The sequence below is a fragment of the Cervus canadensis genome, chromosome 7 (assembly GCF_019320065.1).
Source record: "Cervus canadensis isolate Bull #8, Minnesota chromosome 7, ASM1932006v1, whole genome shotgun sequence".
Classification (NCBI taxonomy): Eukaryota; Metazoa; Chordata; class Mammalia; order Artiodactyla; family Cervidae; genus Cervus; species Cervus canadensis.
This window is the reverse complement of record NC_057392.1, coordinates 68,796,878-68,819,028: the sequence shown is the minus strand read 5'-3', so window position 1 is coordinate 68,819,028 and position 22,151 is coordinate 68,796,878. Positions and strand designations below refer to the sequence as shown.

The window sequence follows — 22,151 nt, the reverse complement described above, 5'->3', positions numbered from 1 at the left end:
AGCATAAAATCCTATTTAGAGAAGAAAGAATAACCAACCCGTGTCTGTGAAGTCAATGAGATGGTGATGCCATTGGGATAGAATTAAATTTTTTCTTTACCAGCTTGAACTATAGAACATTATTTCTTTTTTTTTCATTTATTTTTATTAGTTGGAGGCTAATTACTTTACAATATTGTAGTGGTTTTTGTCATACATTGACAGAACATTAATTTTCATGTGACTTTTCCATAATTAGGTCAACTTTTACAATACATTTTACACATACTGGAAACATAGACTCAAATAAGCTAATATTATACAATAAACTTTAATGGATGATTTACAATAGGATGATTTCCTGGTTTTATTTATTTGGTACTAAAGGCATGCTTAAGGAATACTTTTAACGCTTATAAGATACATTCTAGACTACACTGCAGTGTACTAAAATTAATCATGATATGATGGAGTCTAGTGCAGCTAAACTACTACTATGGTGATTATGAGAGGATCAGCATACATAGTATTCAATCTTACAAATATATAAAAATTTACAATTTTAAATAAATCAGATACTCCATAAAAAAATAATGTATTGAGCTAGTGACAGCTGAAATCTTTGAACTGGAAAATGTATTGTTAAGTAGAGAATAATTGTGCCAATTAAATATAAATATCAATTGTTTGTTGTTGTTTGGTCGCTCAGTTGTGTTGAACTCTTTTGCCGCTCCGTGATCTGTAGCCTGCCAGGCTTCTCTCTCTATGGGATTTCCCAGGCAAGAATGCTGGAGTGAGTTGCCATTTCCTTTTCCAGGGGAATCTTCCTGACCCAGGGATTGAACCCATGTCTCCTGAATTCCTGGTGGATCCTTTACTGCTGAGCCACCAGGGAAGCCTAAATATCAATTATAGGTTTTTTTTTTTAAAAGAGCTCCTTCAAAAAGAAACAAATTCTTAATTATTAGCATAATAACACAGATATTTGGAAATTTTTAGTAATTCCAAATGATATGTTTGTTTTGAAATTTTGGATGCATTTCTGACTTAAGCCCCTGAGCTTTGAACATGTGTTTCATTATCTCAAACCAGCTTTGATGAAGAAGCCCTGTTTCTCTATGTAACAGTCATCCTAAAATATCTAGTCTTGATCATTCCTTCCTTGGTTTCCATTACAGGTCTTCCAACCAAGAAATCTAAAAGATGCATCTGGTAAATTTAGCATTGGAGCAGATATGTTCTCCCAATACATACCTGAAATATTCAGTATCAGTCAAGTGTTTTAAGTTGTCTTTTCTAATTAAGCAGGATTGTGTGAACAGACTATTCCCAGTAGAAAGAACCTCTTCATAAACAGCCACCTTTGCAGTAGTTAGGACTTGAAATATTGCAACACTTTTTATCTTTATGCCTTTCATAATTCCCAATTGCCATTCATTTAGATTCAAGACTGGAGCACTTAAAATGAAATTACATCAGGGGAGTTCTAAAGATGGTGGTGGAGTATTTTTTCCCGAAGACTTGCTTTTGAAATCTCTTTTACAATATAAGATTTTTTTCAAACATAGACCAATCTTTCATGACATCCTAAAATGTTTACTATCAGACAGAACTTGATGAATTTGACCTCATCATAAAAGTGTTCTCCTATATCAATTATTGAAAAAAATCACAATTCTGTTTTCATAATGATTCTTGTATTAAAAGCAACAATACTTTCTCACCTATTATTTAGTAGAACTGTGTCATTTCTTTACATGACCCATTTGGTATTAATCATTTTTTTTGTTTATATTGCAGAAATTGAAATAGGATGTATAATCATATCTACCCTTGGTTTTAGCACAGCTGAAATTTTAGTGACATAATCAAATTGGAATCCCATATTCCAGTTGGCACTCGTTTGCCATTCTTGGCCCTTCATTTCCCATTATTGTTTGTCATAGTAATTTTTTACTTTTCTATTTAATTCTCTGAAGAGAGAGCCCATCCAAGGTAGAGAATAAATTTGTTTTCTTCATGTACTTGTCAACTAGTTTCACTCTGGTCTATTAAGTCATTCATTCACTGACCATTTGTACTATGAAGAATATAAAGAGTAAGTAATTTTCTATCATCTGTGTAAAGGAAATCATCAGGGAAAGAAGTGAGTTTTATTCATGTTTTATTCTCATCCTTCTCCTTCCTTTACTTTGTTACCTGCATGGCTTTCAACCCATCAAAAAGTGTGCACTTAAACACACTGAAAATGAAACTTCAGTTTTATATTAATATCTGTATCTCTTCAGTATGCGTGGTTAATTATCAATTCAGAATAACTGTTAACCATTTACAGTCAACGCATCAATCATCAGGAGCAAATTCAGGGACTGTGGTAGTTGTTTGTATTAAAGTCAATTCTTGTGTGATATGCATTGTACTGTGCCCAGCATGCAAGAGGTATTCAATAAGTGGTTACTGAAAGAATATGTCAACCTCTCCAAATTTCAGAAATATATCTACTTCTTCTGCCCTGTATATTCCATTCTCAAAGGAAATTAAATTGTCCTTTCACTCTTTCTTTATAACAAAGCTGCTTTGTTTATTGCTCAGGAACACTGTTCTGAATGGTTGACGGTCTGTTGTTGATTTTTCCAGACTTTTTTTTCTGAGTTCAGTATGAGTTGAGAATATTAACTACGGATGTAGCTTATTTTACTTCTAAGATTGGACTCTCCTTGGTATCCTCTCCTATTTTCCATGAATTATGAAAAATAATGCCTTGAAAATGAGATTTCCATTTCTCATATTTCGCATTAACAAAGCCTCCTTCCTTGAATTCACATGTGGGTTTTTTAAGTTCTGGAAGGATTTTCTTCTTGCTTTTTGACTTAGGGCTACTCTATATTTGGTGGTTTCCAGTTAACTGTCAGAACTGAACATGATCGATTGATTGCCTGTTTCACAATTTCAGAGGTGTTATTGCTATATGTAAGATCAAAGGAAAATACCACTCCCCACAAAAAAGGGGAACATTACTTTTCCCCCCTATTTCAACCACATTTTTTCTTATTTAGGTGATGATTCTTGCTTGCTAGCTGAAAATTTGTATATCCCTTCTAGAAAGAAATAGGATCTATACATTTCCAGTTTTTAGAAATACGAAGTGCTATAGATTTTTTAAAAATGCTACATATATTTAAAAAATCTGTATAGACTTCTGTGCAGACAGTAGATTCTGAAATTCTGAACTCCATACTATTTTTTTCACTTCTACTTATACTTTTGTAAATAGAAATTTTTCCAGAACTATAAGGGTTCATAGAAGTCATCTAATTTAAATATTTCATTTTAAGGAAATGGTTCAGACATACAATCAATTTATAACGTAATTCTATAAACATTGTGTACTTCAGATTCAGTTTGAGAAAGAAAGCACTGAACACTGGGTTTAAGCTCTCCATGATGTCTTTCCAATTTCATTAACTTTGGTTCTTTCCAAAGATAAAGTATACCGTGAATTTCAAGCTTATCATTGTCATGCATGTTTATATACTTTTGCTACGTATGCATATGCTCAAAAATAAATATTATAATCATAGACATAATAATGTTTTCAAACTTGATATATAAATGTATCAACCCACAGTTTTCTTTCTGCACCCTGCTTTTGTTGTTGCTGCTCCACATTGCATTTCTGAATGCAGTCATGCTAACTCAAGTAGCTACAGTGCATTCATTTTTCTTTTTTACTGCATGTGATATTACAATATGTGAATATTCTATAAATTCCTTGTTTACTTATATATCCAAAGTTTCTTTTCTTTTTTTCTCTTTCAAGTAATTCTGTAGTGGCTATTTTCTGTACGTGCATAGAGACGCAGAAAAAAAATGCATGAGTGGAGAGATTGGAGTTGGGGATGGAAGAATTTTTATTGCTAAACTTCTATCTGAAGTTGTACTATCACCTGTTCTTCATGGTTTCTCTACATCCTCATAAATTTTTCTTATTGCTGGACTTAACAAAATTTTGCCAATTTCCTACTTGTGAAATGACACTTCATCATTTTAACTTGCATTTCTGTAGTAACTAGGGAAATGCAATACTTTTTTCAGATGTTTATTGAACATTGAGAATCCTCTTCTGTCAATTATTCATTTATCGGCTCATTTTTTAAATAATATTTTTATCTTTATAGATTTATGAGAATTCTTTATGTACTTGGATACTAATCCTTCTTTGATTATGTAACCAAACATTGCATAGCAAATATATCCTCTCAGTCTATGCTTTGACTTTTGTGATGTACATACATTTTTTTCATATGCCTAATTTACTGTCTGAATAATTCATTTTTCCATATTTCCCTCTAATGCCACCTGGTATTTATCAAGTTTCCATAAATGTGGGGATATATTACTAAGTCCTGTATTCTATTTTCCTGGACTAACTTCTGTCTCTGAACCAAAGTTACATTGCCTCAGTTACTGTCATTGTATATTAAACGTTAATAGTCAATACAGAAATTCCCCATACCTTGTTCTTCAAAATTGTATTGACAAGTTTTGACCCTTTCCTCTTGCAAACACACTGTAGAATTAACTTTTCAAGTTCTTTGAAAAACTACATGGACTTTCAATAATAATTACTTTAATTTTATAGATTAAATTACAGTCAAGTCTTCCATCCAGGAACAAGTATACCTGTTAATTTATTTGAGTTTACTCTTTAATTTTTAATAGATAAATTAACCCTGGGTCAAAAGTGACTGCTCAAAGTCACATAGCCAATTAATAACAAAACCAGTGGTAGAAGTAAGATCTCTTGACTCTTTACTAGCTCTTACACTTGAAAAGGTTTAATTATTTAGTCAATTAGGAAAGAAAATCTTGGAGTCCTTGCAGCTACTACACCCACAAGCAGGAAGGTGAATTAAGCTTCCTGAGTTTACTGGGCCCTTGATAAATCAGAGTGTGGTCGGAAGACTAGCTGTGAAGGCAAATTTCATCCATTGCCTGTTCCTATTAGATCAGAATCCTCATTTTTAAAAGATCGTGAGGTTATTGGTAGGCACAGTAAAGTTTAAGAGAGATTGCTTACCAAATGGAACCCTGAAATTCATTGCATTGTTTTTTTTTCCTCTAAAACCTGCCATAAATGCAAATATATACAAATATATGTGTGTATATACAAATATATGTATATGCTCCTTTAAAGGAAAAAAATGTTAGGTTCCCCCCAAAAAACCCAGCATATCTCAGGCACACTGAGGCTTCTTTTGATACCTGTAGTTATTCAGGAAGCATATACATTTGCTTTGAAATCACTGGCTGCCCCAAATTGGCCTTTTAGCTACTCTATGCCACTGGGAAAAATTCTGTAGGAAAAAGATGGAATACTGAGGAGACAGAAGCACAGATTCAGTCTTTAAAGTAAAACAAAGAAGAAAGATCAGACGATTTTTTCAAGTAGTCACATACTATTCATGTTAATCTACGGTCAGCCTTCTTGTTTCACTACTATAGCAGCCAGTTATCTACATGGGGGAGAGGGGAGGGGGGAAGAAAGGTGAGGAGAAGGGATTTCAAAAAAAAGAAAAAAGAAAATTAGATCCCTGCAATATCACCTCAAGCCACTAGGGGTATCTTTGTACCATTTTTCATCCTGCACTGATTTGGAGTGGAAACCTATATTAGGGGAAAACCAGGGTCCTCGGCATTTTTTTGCTAGCTGTGCACCCAGAATCCAAAAACATTTTAGAAAGAAAGAATCCACAGTTCGTTTGGTCATCCGAACAAGGCTACGAAATCGCTCTACTGGACATCAGCACCAGGGATTCATTTTTGAGGTCAATTTCCAATCGAGATAAATCTATTGGATTAGTAGGATTATCTGATTGCAGCTGAAAGAAGTAACGTTGTTTGATCATTTGTATTTCTTGCCTGATGCTCGGATTTACATGGAGGTGGCTTTGGGTCCCAAGGATTCTGGATCGTGCTTGCAGCTGGAGAGAAAAAAGGATCAATCGACACGTTTTGGAAGTGTCCGTGGGTGAATAAAAAAAAAGGGGGGGGGGCGCAAAACTGGGGTTGCGGCTGCTTAGAGAAGAAAAAAAAAAAAAAATAAAGGAAGCATCTTGAATTGTCAAACAAGAATTACCGGGTGCTCAAGATTCCAAAATAAGCGTCTAGGAACTGGTAAATACTTTGAGCAATTCAGCTTGAATTTGACGGCGAAGTGTTGTAGAAACTGTCTCCTTGAATTATTGGAAGGGGACTGGGGAAAGATGAGGGGGCTCCCTCTGTGGATTTGTCTTACTGAGGGTAAGTTTGGGGTCTTTTATTGGGAGGGGGCTGTCTGGGTCTGTGTGCCGCTGCGCGGAAGGTGCTGCGGACGCGGTGCCTGTGAAATGGGGAGTGAAGTGGGGGGATGTGAACCACCTCGCACATCTCCGGTAGATCGCTAGGGAGCTACCTAGATCGAGCTTAAAAACCGCGTTTTGTGGCGTCGGTGGGAAAGCCGAGCAGCCCTCTAAGCTCTGAACTTTGCCTTGAAAATCTCTCAGTCGAGAGATCCCTCTTGGATCTAGTGCTTTCTCCTACTGATACTTAAAGAGAGGAGGCAGTGATGCCTTGGAAAACCTGCATGTGGAGGGGGAAAGCCCAAGTAGAAACCGCTGCTGTCTCTGCCGTGGGTTTGGCAAATGTCTTGGCTTCTAGGGGAATTTTGCAGGGGGATTGGCCGCTTTCATATTGTCTCTTCTCCCTTCCCCTTCCATCCTTCCCCTTCCCGCCTCTCCCTCCTCCCCGCCGAACACTAAAGGGTTACAGGGTCACTGCATCGGATGGAGACCGTATGAGTGGGTGACCGGCCACACAGGTCTTGTAATTCACTTGTACGACTTTGCATAATACAGTCCAAGGTAACTTTTCTTCTAGTTGGACCAGTCCAGGAAGGCGTTGCAGCCTTTCTGCCGAGGGCCCAGGCTGGCAAGTGCGCCAGGCAACCGGCTGCATTTCCAGTGCATGCCTGCCCTGGCTGCCTCGCCACTTACTGGCTTTTCTTTCCAATTGAGCGGTGCGCGCGCGTTTCCAGACGTTTTCTTGCTGCTGAATTCAGAGATTTTTTTTTTTTTAATTTAAAATATTATTTCATTGCTCTCAACAAAAGCTCATCTTTATTTACAGAAGGGAAATCAATTTCAGCAGATATAACTAAAAATAATCACTCCAGTGAGTGACTATTAATGACTAAGGAAACTAAAAGTTGCTTTGAAATCCAGAAAAGCATATTATTCTGAAACAATTTTGGAGTCCGCATAGGTTCAGAACAATTACGTAGAGAGAACGGATTTAAATATGTATGTAGATATGTTAAATAAGTTAAGGCACTCGCCTGCCTTCATAGGCTCCTTACACCTTCAGAATTTTAGTTGGCTTTTCCTATTTAAGGCCATTTCGTTAAATTTTAAACCTCAGTCATTCAGCTGCATTAGACTAAAATGGAGATAGATAATTGTTAAAACATAAAATAATGTATTTTCTATATGTTATTATTTTAAAGAAGAGCATCAAATATTTTTTCAGGGGTCTGTTTATAGACTATGAAATATATGTAGCTACCATATACCTTTATGGTTTTAGCATTAAAACCTCTTCATGGTGAACTCACTGAAAGGCAACTCTTCAATGTCATCTAAAACACTCATCATCCTAGTACTTCAAGAATTCCAGATACATCAGACATTCTGGTATTAAAAGAGGAGCCTCACCAAACTTTCTTCTTGGATTTGTATGTATATATGTGTTTCTTAAGTCTAAATTCTGAAACAAGATCAATGCCATTCCTTTTTCCTTTTTAAGATTAAATGGCAAAAAATGAAACTCTTGTCTCCAAGGATTCTGCAGTGGAAAAGTTACTACTTATTTCTGCAGACTTTAAGTTTTTCTAGAGATTATAAAAATAGCAAGAAATAGTTCCTGCAAATGTGTTAGTTTTAAGATATCTCAGAGGCTGGGTTTGCCTTTTTTTTTTTATTAAACACAGCTCTAGGTCATGGTTTTTGTGCACCATGAGCTAGAGGAATGGATATTCTGTGTTTTAGTACATTCTAGCCACTGATCATAGCTACATTGTCCACTAATATTAACATCTTTTAAAAAATCTAAGTTAAAACAGACAGCTAGCAAATAGCAAAATATAATAGTAAATAAATCACGAAGGCAAATGGGAGATGGATTAGAATTCCTCTTTATAGACTAGTAGAGAATATAATGTTGATACTATAAAAGTAGATGGAGAATATGATATATGAAAAAGGAAAAAGGAAATCCTTGTAAAAGTTAATTTACATCTTTTATAACAACTGACCCAGTGGTCATGGCATGCACAATGGTGTGAAAGCCAGAAGAGTTAGCTTAAAGTGCCTTTGTCATGACTGAACAATATTTTCCTCTGGCAAGAATAATCAATACTTTGTGGCCCCTTGTTCCATTTTCTTTTGGCAGTGAAGATGAAAAGGTGAAAACTTTGACCCACTCTGTGGTTCCTATAAGCAGTTCCTACATAAAACTTAGGTAAACTTTGTAGGTGGTAGATCCACTTTGGAAAGTTAATAATAATAGGAATAAAAATAAATAAAACTGCACACCCCAAAAATAATTTAAAAGCTGTAACCAGTAAATGAAGAGCAATTTACCCAGTTACGTAAATGTTCTCTGTTAATAGAGTGAATTATTCTAAGAACTATTAAAAAATCTGAAGAGTTCACTTGGTTACATTAGCTCTACTTTATTCAAATAATATATATATATTTTTTTTATTAAAAAGAACTATTAAAAAGAACATGGTGGCCTTGATCATCTGTCCCAATTTTGCTACAGAGTACCAGAAATGTGATAGTTTGGGGTAAAGAAATAGAAACTCTCAATTAGCCCCGAAAGTGGCAAGCATGGTTTCTAATGTGTGTGATGAGAAATAGCTTTGGATTCCCCAAAGCTTATCACCATGGAATAACTCATGTTGCTTCACTGGAGCTTTGCTGCACCTGTCCCTAGAACCCTTCCATGTGTTCTAGCGGGTCTAACATTCAGGGGGTGGTAATACATTTGCTGCAGATTTGTTTCACGATTTTGAGCTATTTAAATACAGTTAAATGTTATTCTACATCAATCGATTTTTTTTTTTCTAAAGGAAATTGCTCCACACTCTTAATTGAAAGCAAAATGAAAAGGGCAATCCTTTTTTAATGATTTGTTGAAATTTAACACATGGCATCTCAAAATGCAAGTCTTCTGTTTCTTTTGCTTTGTCAGAAATGCTAAAAACAAAACTTAAAACTTATAGTTAGTTTAAAACTTCAGTTTTTAATATTTCAAATTTGCAAAGCCCAGAAAATCTTTGAAAAATTAACATCTAGAAGACTCATGATAAATCTAGGGTTTCCTTTTAAATGCCTTTTGAAAGATAATTTAAAACATTTGGAAGTAGCTAACCTCTTAATCTTGTGGGATAGCAACATTCTCAACTGTTCCTAAGAATAATTTCTTAATACTAACAGGTTTGATTACTTTTCCTTTGTTATTAATGACATCACATTGACAATGTCACCATCACTCTCTTACTATAGAAGGATATGAACTATTTCTGTCCCCCACCCCCACAAAAAACACCTATATGGTAGCAAACATGTGAAAGAGAGAGATTGCCAACTCAAGTTTAACTGAAGTTAAGGAAAACTAATAAATCACTCCAGGCATTTGAAATTTTCAGACATTAAACTTTTGGAGGATTTTATATGAATTCTTTTTGTAACAGTCAATATAATCTCTTCTGTGCCTGTTTCCGTTGCATGTTAGAGAAATTCTAGTCAATGGCGAAACGCTTTACTACTGCCATTACTGCAGACTTTATAGATGAGAGATGTGTCAGCATGTTAGCTTTAGCAGTAATGCCTCTTTTGTGTGAAACCTTATGGGCCTTGCAGGCACTCTTTCATCTTGACACTCATAAAACGTTCAATCCCCATATTTATTATTTAATTTTCTTCCTACATATAGCAGCCGAGCACTTCAATATATGAATGTGTAGCCAAAAACTGACAGGCAAGCGTGAATAGGACTAATGAGTTTTAATAATACACATATTAGGGACTGCTAAAGAAAGTTTAATTAAGAAAAACAAGTTGAGCATGAAATTCATTTTGAAACAAATGCAAGTTAAGTTACTACTGCAGATGTAAAATCAAAAACCACAGGATACATGACAAGAAAGGAAGTTCCAGACTTTGAGACTAGACCTACTAAACACAGTTGACATCTCAGACCTGCTTTAAGTTGATGTGCTTGGCTCTGCCTTATGAAGTCAAAGAATATACACTATTTCAGAGTTTTCAGTTTTCTATGACAATTTTGGTTTAATATGTTAACTATATCCAGGCATGTTCTGTACCAGTTCCCTTCAGACACAGTAGTCTTTCAGTAGCCACACAGTAGCCTTTCACTTTTCTGTAGTCAGTTTTCCTAATTACCATATATGCCTGCCTAATCTACCAGTCAGAATCCATGCCATCCCTTTGGGTGTGCTGGAGGTGGTGTTTCAGTAAGGAGTGCTCATATATTTACCTGCACCTATAGTTCTGTTTAATTTTGGGCATTTAGAAATAAAATTTAGAAGTTATTTATCTGTTTGCCCATTTATTTATTTGGTGGTGGCATTTTATATCTGGGCAGAGGTTGGAGAGGAGACAGAATACTGGGCAAATGTTTCCTTAGAATGTGGTTTGCTTACATTTCATCTGTATTTAATGTAGGAACTTCTGGAAAGAGGAACACTGTCAGGCAATAGCATGAAGGTCTTATATATGCTTTTCAACAACTGTCTTTTTGGCAACATCTGTTCGATAGACTAACTTATTCTTATACACACCTTTGGCATTACCTATGTGTAACAGTAGGTTTTTCCTCTTTGAAATACCCAGTGAATATTGAGTCTTTGAGAAGAAAAAAAGAGGTTAGCTGTAACATTTCAAAGTGAAAAATCTTCTTGTCTTTTTTTAAATAGTTATGGTGCAGACTTTCATATGGAATACTCCACGCTTGGAAATTTAACATGGTCACTCATTAAATCAATGAATACTGACTTGATAAAAACTAACTTGGAATTATTGTTAGTATAAATTTTTCCCATAGGACCACCATTCCCCTTATGACAGCACTGACCAGAAAAACAGTGATTACCACATATCACATTGACAAACAGTTGTCAGTATTAACACCTGAAAATCATACTCAGCCATCTAATAGTTAACCATAAGGCTACAAGGAGTAAAGGTTCACTTCAGTAACCATTATGTTTCAAGTTTCAAGTCACTGCAGCTGTCATTTTTAATTTAAATCTATATTACTTAGCTGTCCAAAACTTTACACACATGTGACATTGTTATCTATCCTTTTTCTTATGGGTAAAAAAAAAAGTCAGTTAGTGTCTTTACCTCTTTAACTGGGCCAAGTATTCTAATGCATATGTTGCTATGAGATTGTTGCCAAAAGTTTCTGTTATTTAAAGCTGTGGTCTTTAGTAATAAATCTGAGGAATTATTTAATATATGAGTAATACATTTTACATGCTGCAATAATACAGCGGTATAGCTTATATAACCTCTATAATGGCAGGGAGTATTGTCTGGCTTTTCAAAGCTGTGTGTTTCCCCCCAACACTCAGAACAGTGTCTGACATATTACTAGCAACTGACAAATATTGCTGAATGACTAAAAAAACCTCATCCTAGTCTTGCATATTAACAGCTAAATATGTAACCTCTTGCTTAATACCTGATCTCTTCTCTTTTGCTTTTAATTTTTCTTAACCTAAGTCAGTTGTTACTTTTAATTGATATATATTTTAAAAATATGTGCAAAATTCCAAAAGTAGAAATATATTGAAAAGATTGAATTTTAATTAAAAACAAATAAGAATTGAAACTTTTCAGTGAAATCTTTATGTAGTTTATTTATTGTGATAAATTATTTTATCAGGACTCACAAGTATAATAGGATTATTTGAGGTTATAATTTACCAAAATGAATATTAGAGTTATTTTCTGCTGTGTAGAAAATGTGATATCTCAAGGAACTTTGGAAGCACTAATTCAAACACTTAAAACATGGACAGTAAGATCTAAAATATAATCATGTTTGGCATTTTGGTCATTAATTCTTTTTTCAGTTTTTTAAAAATTTATAGTTACAAATTTCCTATTGTTCAATTTTATTTAAATGGTGAATTCACTTAAACTTCTGTGTATATTAAATTCTTGTGATTGATGTTTTGTTATACAAATGACACATGGATAGAGTATTGCTTTGAATTTTTATTGTTGGTATTAATAGAACTGTAATATGAAAGGAAATCAAAGATGTGAATATCTGAAGAAGATTGCAAGTATAATCGTCTGTCACTTTGGGGCAAAGTCTGAGCTCTAAGCCGAATCAGGAGTGACAGAACCTTTATTGTTGTCTGGTACCTTACATGAAAGGAGTTGGTGGTCTCAGTCCAGTTCTTAGCAGACAGTTACTCCTTAAACAATGGTAACTATAGTATTTGCCAATTCCTGCAGAAGCCTCAGACTGAATGGGTATAAGGGTTTAACTACCCCCTCTCTGCTAATCATCCTGCAAGGGGTCACGATTGACTCACCCTGGCGCCGCCTCTGCCAACGTCGTAGCCATCGTCTGGCCGCACAGGATTTTTAAAGAGGACTTCAGTTCAGCAGGGCACCGGGAGTGGCGGTTCTCCGCTCTTCCCAGGCACAACTCACCAGAAACAGGAATAGACTTAAACAGTGACCTGAGAAGGTAGCCCTGCTCTTGGGTTGTACTGTCTTCACGCTAAAGATTCTGGCAGGCACACTTACGTTGCTTCTGGACACGATGACTTGCAACCCCAAAGTAGCCCTTTACAGACAAAAGCTTCAGTTCAATATCAAGGGAAGTAATCCACTCTACCTCTTGAGCTCTTGAGTGATTATTCATTTTCTTCTGAGAGAGTCACACCAATTGGTTTTAAATATGCGTCCTGTGGTATTTGACGTATACATTAAAACAGTTGCCTATGCTTTCATTTTTAAACATTCTGTTTTACCGTTGCTGCCCTTCAAATCCTCTTCACGTCCTTGCACATTTGAAAGTTAACCCTCTTCTGTAGATTCTAAAACAGCAATTACTATTTAGAGATTCTGAGAGTAGGTTCAGAGTAAACAGAAAGTAAAACTTATTTTATATAGTCAAATGTTAAATGGATTGTTTTGCTTGCATCCCCAAAACAAAATAAAGGAGAAACTCAGTAACGTTTAGCCATTTGTTGTAATGATGGTCTTAGAAATATTCAGTTATAGAATGCAGAAGGAAATGCTATCACTTTGATCTCTTTTTCTTTCTGCTGTCAGAAGGCTGTTATGGCATCTTCAGATCTCACTTTTTTGCCACATGGTAACAAAATTAGTCACCAGTCTATAGAAACATGCCTCCACACCTCTGCATGATGAGGAATTTTCATTGTACTTCTATTTATCTTCACCTCTTCTCTGTTTTATTTCCTTTTGCTGCCAAGTGTAATTAAGATAATGCCTTCACAGAGGTCACATATCACAGTTGAATAAAGAAAATCTGAGGGTAGGGTTAATGAAAGAAAAATAATATGTAGAATGAATGGGTTAGTCATTCAAGAGATATTTTCTAATGACTTACAATGTAATTAATTGTTCTGGGGATGGTTGCTTTCAAATCAACGGTTCAAAAGCCTCTCTTCTCAAATATTAAGGTTAACCTGATTGTTATTTTTGTGATTATAATTATTCTCATCATACTTGGGGTGAGATCTCACATCCCGAATTTTTTTGGCTTGATGCCTCACCCTTCTCTGAAGTCACACTTAACTCTGTTCACAGAGAGGCCCAGGCTTCACAGTGTTTGGGTCTTCTCTTGCCACTGACAGTATTTGTCCCCTGTCCACTTCCACTCAACTTTCAGAACCCAGTTTACAGATTACTTCTTCAGGACAGTCATCCTTTTCACTAAAGACGCATTAACTCTCCCCTCAGAGAATTATCCTTCTTCGCAAAGCATTTATAACTAAACCGTCACCTGTGTGATTGATTTACATAAAGTTTGTCTTCCCCATTGAACTTCAGTCTCTGTGAGTGTCGTCACCATCTCCTTCTTGCTGGCCTTCCCAGTGCTGGCACTAAATGATGTAATAACAATGAATAGAGAATCTGAGTTTACAAATCACTGCAGTAAAATGTACTAAAGGTTCCTGAAGGAAAAAGGCAACAAATGCTTTGAGAGTTGCAGAGAGGGAGTGTTTCTGTATCTGGGAGGATCTGAACAGATATTTGAATCTTGTTAGTTCAAATGGCCTTGCGGGATCCTAGTTGGAGTCCCTCCAGGCAAAATCTAACGGGAAGAGTATTCCCCAGCAAGGAAGAATCTTGGTAAACAAGTTGGATTGAATTCACTGACCGGGACTCTCAATGATGTTCTTTGTTTGTTTGCTTTTATTAGAATTTTATTTTCACTAAGGTAGTTTGCTACCAGGTATAATATCTGGAATATACTTATAATTTTTTCCTTGCTATTCTTTAAAATATTTTGTTGGTAAATTTTTTCTCTTATTACTGTCAAATTTTAGTTTGCCTTTTCTCCTACCATTCTGTTTTCTCTACTGTTTGCTTACATCATTGGAGAAGTTCATTCAGAGTGGAAGTAGCCCAAGGAGAGAGAAAACAAGTAGAACCCTGCTTACATGTTCTGTGAAGGGAAGGTAGAGTGGGCTGTAAACTGAGAACCCACAGAGACCTGCCTGCCCTTTAAATTCTTCTGCTTTATCTCTTTCTATTTGTTGAAATTCCCTACATTCATAGAACTGTGTTCTTTTTTTTTTTAATTGAAAAATGTTTCAGAGGCTTTGTGTTTCTGATCTTCAGTTTAATTATCTGTTACACAGAGATGATAATTCTCTTTAACTCATGGTAGTTGGTGCTGGCATTAATGAAGTTATTAATTAATTGATGATCATTGTGGAATATACTTGTCAGGACATTTGTTCTCCATAGCTACATGTTGGTATGGTCACAACATGGGCTATGATAGCACTTGAACTTCCACATGACTAATCTTGAACTTTGATATTCCCATCTATGTGACTTTTGGTTCCAGTCCTGTCTTACTTTTTTCTCCTTGTGCCTTTCTGGTACTGCTTGCTTTCTTCCCTAGATTTAGTTAATCTGTTAAAATGACCAATTCTTATAACCTTTGCTCCTTGAAATTCTATCATTCATACCTTGCTTATCCCCAGTCCTAACTTCTGTCATTTACTCTTTGCCTTATGTTATGGAACATTGCTGGAAAAACTTTCAGTACCATGCCATCTGCTCCAAATTATGCTTAACCTCATATTTCCCTCCTGTTGGTGTCCGGGGTGTTTTTCTTTTCTAAAAACCCTCAAATTGAGCACACGACTTTATTGAGTTAGTCTCATTCAGGAGCAAAATGTCATGCATCATACACAGGGCATATTATTTAAGAGGCAGGGAGTCTTGTCTCTCTCTCTCTCTTTTAAGCTCTGTGGTCTTGAGAAAGTTATCTTGCCATATAATGTCTCATTTTCCTCCTTTCAAATAAGAATAGTTGGATTATAAGTTTGTTGTGAGGACTAATGTAAAGTGCTTGAGACAGCTTGGCAGGTAGCTGTGATCTCTAATATTAGCTGGTTTTGATGTCATTTTCACATAAACTTAGATATATTTAACTATACTTCCGGAGAAGGCAATGGCACCCCACTCCAGTACTCTTGCCTGGAAAATCCCATGGATGGAGCAGCCTGGTAGGCTGCAGTCCATGGGGTTGCTAAGAGTCAGACACGACTAAGTGACGTCACTTTCACTTTTCCTTTCATGCATTGGAGAAGGAAATGGCGACCCACTCCAGTGTTCTTGCCTGGAGAATCCCAGGGACGGGGGAGCCTGGTGGGCTGCCGTCTACGGGGTCGCACAGGGTCGGACACGACTGAAGCGACTTAGCAGCAGCAGCAGCAGCAGCAGCAGCAACTATGCTTCAAACTGATGTATAAAACATGAAAATAAAACTGTTTCTGGTTTCTTCCCCACCAGTTCGTTTACTGAGGTAAAGATTTCCACACGTTTGTGTCATATACTACTCTGTTTTTGATAACCAAATCATAAAAAGTATGAAATATATATTTATGGCTTCCCTGGTGGCTCAGATGGTAAAGAATCCGTCTGCAATGCTGAAGACCTGGATTCAATCCCTGGGTTGGGAAGATCCCCTGAAGGAGGAAGTGGCAACCCACACTAGTATTCTTGCCTGGAGAATCCCCATGGACAGAGGAGTCTAGTGGTCTATAGTTCATGGGGTTGCAAAGAGTCAAACACGACTGAGTGACTAAGCATAGTACATATATTTATACTCCTCCATAAATATTTCTATGATCAGATTGCAAAACATACACAAAAACAGACATTAAATAATGAGAAAAGGTCAGGTTTTTTTTAATATCTTAAAAACGATAGCTTCTTTCCATTATTTATTAATATCTAAAATTGTAGAGATTCTTAAGGCACAGTTCAGAGCTGCTAAAATGTATCTGTATTTCCATTTCAAAGTTATCGTCTCCATGTTTTCAAATATTTTTTCTGCTTGTTATTATATATGATTAGGTAGTTATTATTTTCAGTCTTGCAGTATAGCTGAGGAAGAGTGTATGCTAGAACTAGGAGAAGTTTCATTTCTGCTCATTTCTCATCCATATTCTATTACTAGTACTTTCTTTTAAACTGTATTTATCCTGTGGGGAAAACTTAATTTATTAGTCAATTTTGTGAGATTTATATTAACTAAAATATGATGAAAAATGTGTAAATCTGCTTATCCAGTGGTATTAACTCTAATACATCACCAAACATTGAAAAGGAACAGTAACAACAACAAAAGGCCACTCCTGGCAAATCCACTACAGTATAGAACCATCACCTTCCCAAGAACATCTCAAGTGCTGTATGCAACATACAACCATGTGACGTCACTGGTATGAAACCATACATACATATTAGCAAGCTTAGTTTTGTTCTCTTTTTGCTTTATAAAAAATTACAATGCATAGAAGTTCAGCGATTTACTTCCCTTCTCTCCTCTGGTCCTCTTGTGGTGGGGTATAAACCCATGACTTTGGGGATTTCTGCTCTACAGTACTGCCAGTTTAATTTTCTGGTGAATATGTTTGATAATACTTTTCCCCTCCTAAGTCTATTTAATGGCTTTTCATCAGCCAGTGAATAAAATCCAAACTCTTTAGCCTGTTAATGAAGAGCTTGCTTGACTTGGCTGTAGCCTGCCTTTCCAGTCATCCAGTGCTCAAGCTCATTTACTCTGTGTTCTGGCCAGACCAAACTGTGCCCTTCTCAAATGTGGCTCCTTCTTTTTCCTTTCTGTCGCAGGTCAGGTTTCTCATGAGAAAAAAAAAAAAAATAAAAGAGACTCTGAGATGAAGATTTGCTTGTTAAAAGTTTATTTGGGCTTGCCACTGGGAAAAACACCTGGGTGGGGGGAACCAGGGAATCACTACCAGCCTCTCCCTTGGCCCCTTTCCATAGGAAGCTTGGGGGCTGGAATGGCCCCTCTGAGTGGGTCTGCGTTGAGAGAGGAAGAGCAGACGTTTCTGCACTGCTGTGGACTTCTTGCCTTGAAATATGAGCTGCCCTCGGGTAGGTTGAGCACCACACTATTCACTACATATATTTTCCACTGTTTCTAGAATGTGCCCTCTACGCAGAATTCCTTCTGTGACCATCAGTGTTGGTCTGATTCTTTGAGGCTGAGCTCATATTCCTCTTGATTGACGAACTCTGTCCTCTTCCACTAACTCGAAGTAGACCTGTCTCTTCTTTTAAAGCCTAACATTTTTTTTCTGATTGCATACATTTGTTTATTCATTTCATTTTTAATTACTCACTATGTGAATTAATTGCACATTACTTACATTAAGTGGTCAGTTAATGAATGGACTCACAGGACTCAAATAGTTTATGCTCATTGGGCAGCTTTATTACAGGCAAATAGAGCAATAGCAAGAGAAGGGTATGCACTGAATGGGGCCTGGAAACTCAGACTCAGGCATCTTTGTTCTTCCACTCCTGGGTCTCATGGGATACCCCTTGTTTCAAGGTCTTGAACCACCACCAGTGTGAATGTGAAGCATCTTGGTATAGGAAGCCCACGGTCTGCTGATGGTCAGGTTCTCTTGCAGTGAGCTCTTCCCACAAGCACATTTCAGTTGCATGGCCAGGCTTGGCCTTTAAAAACTGCCACACTCCACTGAAACCAGGTGTTACTAAATGAAATTTTATGACATTGTTATTATGAAATGCAACTCTTAAATCCCATTATTATTACTAAGTGCTGTTACAAGGCTAATATGTTCTGACCTCACAATAACTTATAGATTCATAGATACAAAACATTATTTTTCTTTAGTTAATACAGTCAGTCTTCATTATTCCAGGATCTGTATTACAGTTTTGCCTGTTCACTAAATTTTTTTTTAATCCCAAAGTCAATACTCATGGTGCTTCTGCAGTCATTCACAGACATGAGCAAAGCAGCAAAAATGTAAGTCACCTCATGAGCACACTTCCTGCTGAGATCGAGCAAGGTGATGATCTGACTTCTTGCTTCAGCTCCCACACAGAGATGAACAGAGCATGGAGACTGTAGAAAGAAGCTCCAGCTCTGGGGTCAGGTAGAGGGGATTTGAATCCCAACTCTGACATCTGTTGATGAGGTGTGTGCATGCTCAGTTGCTTTAGTCGTGTCTGACTCTGTGCAACTGTATGGACTGTAGCCTACCAGGCTCCTCTATCCCTGGAATTCTCAAGGCAAGAATACTGGAGTGGGTTGCCATGCCCTCCTCCAGGGGATCTTCCTGACCCAGGGATCAAACCCACATCTCCTGCATTACAGGGGGATTCTTTGCCCACTGAGCCACCTGGGAAGCCCATTAGTGAAGTGCCTTCAGACAAGTCACTAAACACTTCTGAGTTTTGTTTTCTCTTTTGTAAAATAAAGAAAATAGAATCTACCAGGATGAATTCATTCATGGCAATGCGAAATATGTATATAAGTATATATATGTGTGAAGTGTGATGTGAAAGTCACTCAGTCGTGTCTGACTCTTTGTGACCCCATGGACTGCATAATCCATGGAATTCTCCAGGCCAGAATATTGGAGTGGGTAGCCTTTCCCTTCTCCAGGGGATCTTCCCAACCCAGGGATCAAACCCAGGTCTCCTGCATTGCAGGCAGATCCTTTACCAGCTAAGCCACAAGGGAAGCCCAAGAATACTGGAGTGGATAGCCTATCCTTTCTCCAGCGGATCTTCTCTACCCAGGAATTGAACTGGGGTCTCCTATATCGCAGGCAGATTCTTTACCAACTGAGCTATGAGGGAAGCCCATATATACACATATACACACAGACACACACACACACACACACACATAGATTCATTTCTTTTTGAACGATGGATCCATATTTCCCAATTCAGTGTTTGCAGTGACTTTATGGCATATAACTGTGGTGAATACCAACCATTGGTTGTATAGCATTGGTTAAACTTTAAGCAGCGTTGGTAATCCGTGTGTGGTCAGTCCAGATCATCTGCAACCTATGCCTACACTTGGTAAAGGATTTTCACAGAGATGTTATAATGGATATAAAAATAACACAAAATTCTTGCCCCAAATAAAAAATTCAGTAAGAGGGGTTGGATTGAGTAAATGAAAACAATCAGTAAAAACAAAGTAAGATAGAAAATATATAGGTAATATTAAAAATAAGACATAATAGGCTAAGTAAAGTTAGAAGTTGGAGACACCTTCCTGGGTTCCAACTCCCTGTAATCATATATTTACTGAACACATGTAACATTCCAACCTGCAGTAGAGCCATTTTTAATGTGACATTTCTTTTCAATTAGATTTAGCACAATAGCATACATATCATACATACCCAATAAAAGTTTGTTGAGTAAAGAAAGAATTGGATGAATGTGTCCACCCACTGTGAATATTTAATGTCCTAGAAATTTCTCTATATTCTTTCTAGCATCATCTCTGATCCGGGTCACTCAGGAACAAACTAGTTAATGGACCAGGTGTTAGGATAAATTAATACAGGAGATAATATATTCCCATTTTTGATGTTTTGTTTAAATGTTATTTATTTTGTTTTGTTATTTTTGTTATTTTATTTTGTTTTATTTTTGCAGTCCCTTTGGAATTGCACATGCCTTAACCCAAAGAGGAATAACAGAGGAATTTGTGAGCTAGTATCTTCACCTACTAAAAAGTCAGAGGAAAGTAGTTCAGTGTGGATTGATAAGTTCATCTACTTGCCTGGACTGCTGAATAAGGATTTTCTGACCTCATTATTTTAATGTATAATCAATATTTATTATTATGAAATGCTTCAAACATGCAGAAAATTGCAGAGAATTCCTCAACAAAGGTGTGTGTGCACACACGTGTGTATTCACATGTGTGTGTATACATGTCACCCAACATGATCAAATCTTAGATTTTTAGAACTTGCTATAGTTAATTGTGGTCTTTTAAGACCCCATCACAGGTTATCATTCATAGTTCCAATTAATCAATTAATAGCATTAGCTAATCACTAGAAATAATTTCATACCCTTCTTACCCATGGATGATAAATCATGTGTTATTACATATTCATCCATCTGTGAATAATGTGTAGTTTTGTTTCACATATTTTAAGCTTTATTTAAATAACATTTTACTGTACCTAATCTTTGTTCAAAAATTTTAAGATTTATTCATTTGATATTTAGGTCTATGTTCTTTATTTTCACTGAAGTGTAGAATTTTAATTTGTGAATATATCATAGTTCATCTATCAATATCTGTTAATGGACATTTGTGCTATTATAGAGTTGGGCTTTTTTTGGTTACTCATCATTATTTAAAAATGATCTTGTATAAATGCATGTGAACACCCATTCAGTGTAAAGTTAAAAAAGGTGGGGAAAAAAGGTAACAAAATCTTGCAAACCGATCCAGCCACTGTGGAGAACAGTGCTGAGAGTCCTTAAAAAACTGGGAATAGAACTGCCATATGACCCAATATTCCCACTGCTGGGTATACATCCTGAGGAAACCAGAATTGAAAGAGACACATCTACCCCAATGTTCATTGCAGTGCTATTTACAATAGCTATTTACAATATTTACAATGAAAGCAACTTTGAGGTCCATCGGCAGGTGAATGGATAAGGAAGTTGTGGTTCATATACACAATGGAATATTACTCAGTTATAAAAAAGAACACATTTGAATCAGTTCTAATGAGGTGGATGAAACTGGAGCATATTATACAGAATGAAGTAAGTCAGAAAGAGAAAGAAAAATACTGTATATTAGCTCATATGTATGGAATTTAGAAAGACAGTAATAACAATACTATATGCGGAGCAGCCAAGGAGACAGAGATGTAAAGAACAGATTTTTGGACTCAGTGGGAGAAGGCAGGGGTGGGATGATTTGAGACACTAGCATTGAAACATGTACATTACCATATGTAAAATAGACGGCCAGTACAAGTGAATGCATGAAGCAGGGCACCGAAAGCCAGTGCTCTGGGACAACCCATAGGGATAGGGTGAGGAGGAAAGCGGGAGTGGGGTTCAGGATGGGAGGAACACATGTCTGCCTGTGACCCATTCATGTTGATGAGTGATGAGTACTGTGACCCAGCACAGTACTGTAAAGTGATTATCCTGTGGTTAAATAATTTTTTAAAAAGTCATAAAAAAAAAGGTAACAAAATCCAAAGTTCCAATAAGAGCAGGGTAAGCATTTAAATTTCTGTTTCTATGAAATTGTCAGAGAATTTACCTAGAGTCTATCTTCTGAAGGAACATAAAACACTTTTACAATTCAATTTTAAAGGCACTAGGATCAATTTTTTAAAAAGTGTTAATTGTGAAGTTAGAGACTGTATCTAGTGCAATGATCAAGAGGATGGCCTTTAAATTAGATGCCAGTGGACTCCTGGATCTGCTATTGATTAGCTGAGAACCAGGGCCAAGGCACTTAAC

General features: G+C 36.5%; 1 protein-coding gene across 6 annotated transcripts in view; it reads left to right on the top strand.

The window, feature by feature from the left end:
• NLGN1 (neuroligin 1) overlaps nucleotides 1-22,151 on the top strand; it is an 895,563-nt gene that overhangs the window by 160,749 nt on the left and 712,663 nt on the right. For 2 of the 6 annotated variants that reach the window (XM_043473707.1, XM_043473705.1), the window contains exon 1: nucleotides 5,674-6,282. The exons of the other annotated variants lie outside the window; for them this stretch is intronic. The gene's annotated coding sequence lies outside the window, so the exon portion shown is untranslated. Of the gene's footprint in view, nucleotides 1-5,673; nucleotides 6,283-22,151 lie in introns of those variants that run through there. 6 annotated transcript variants of the gene reach the window in all.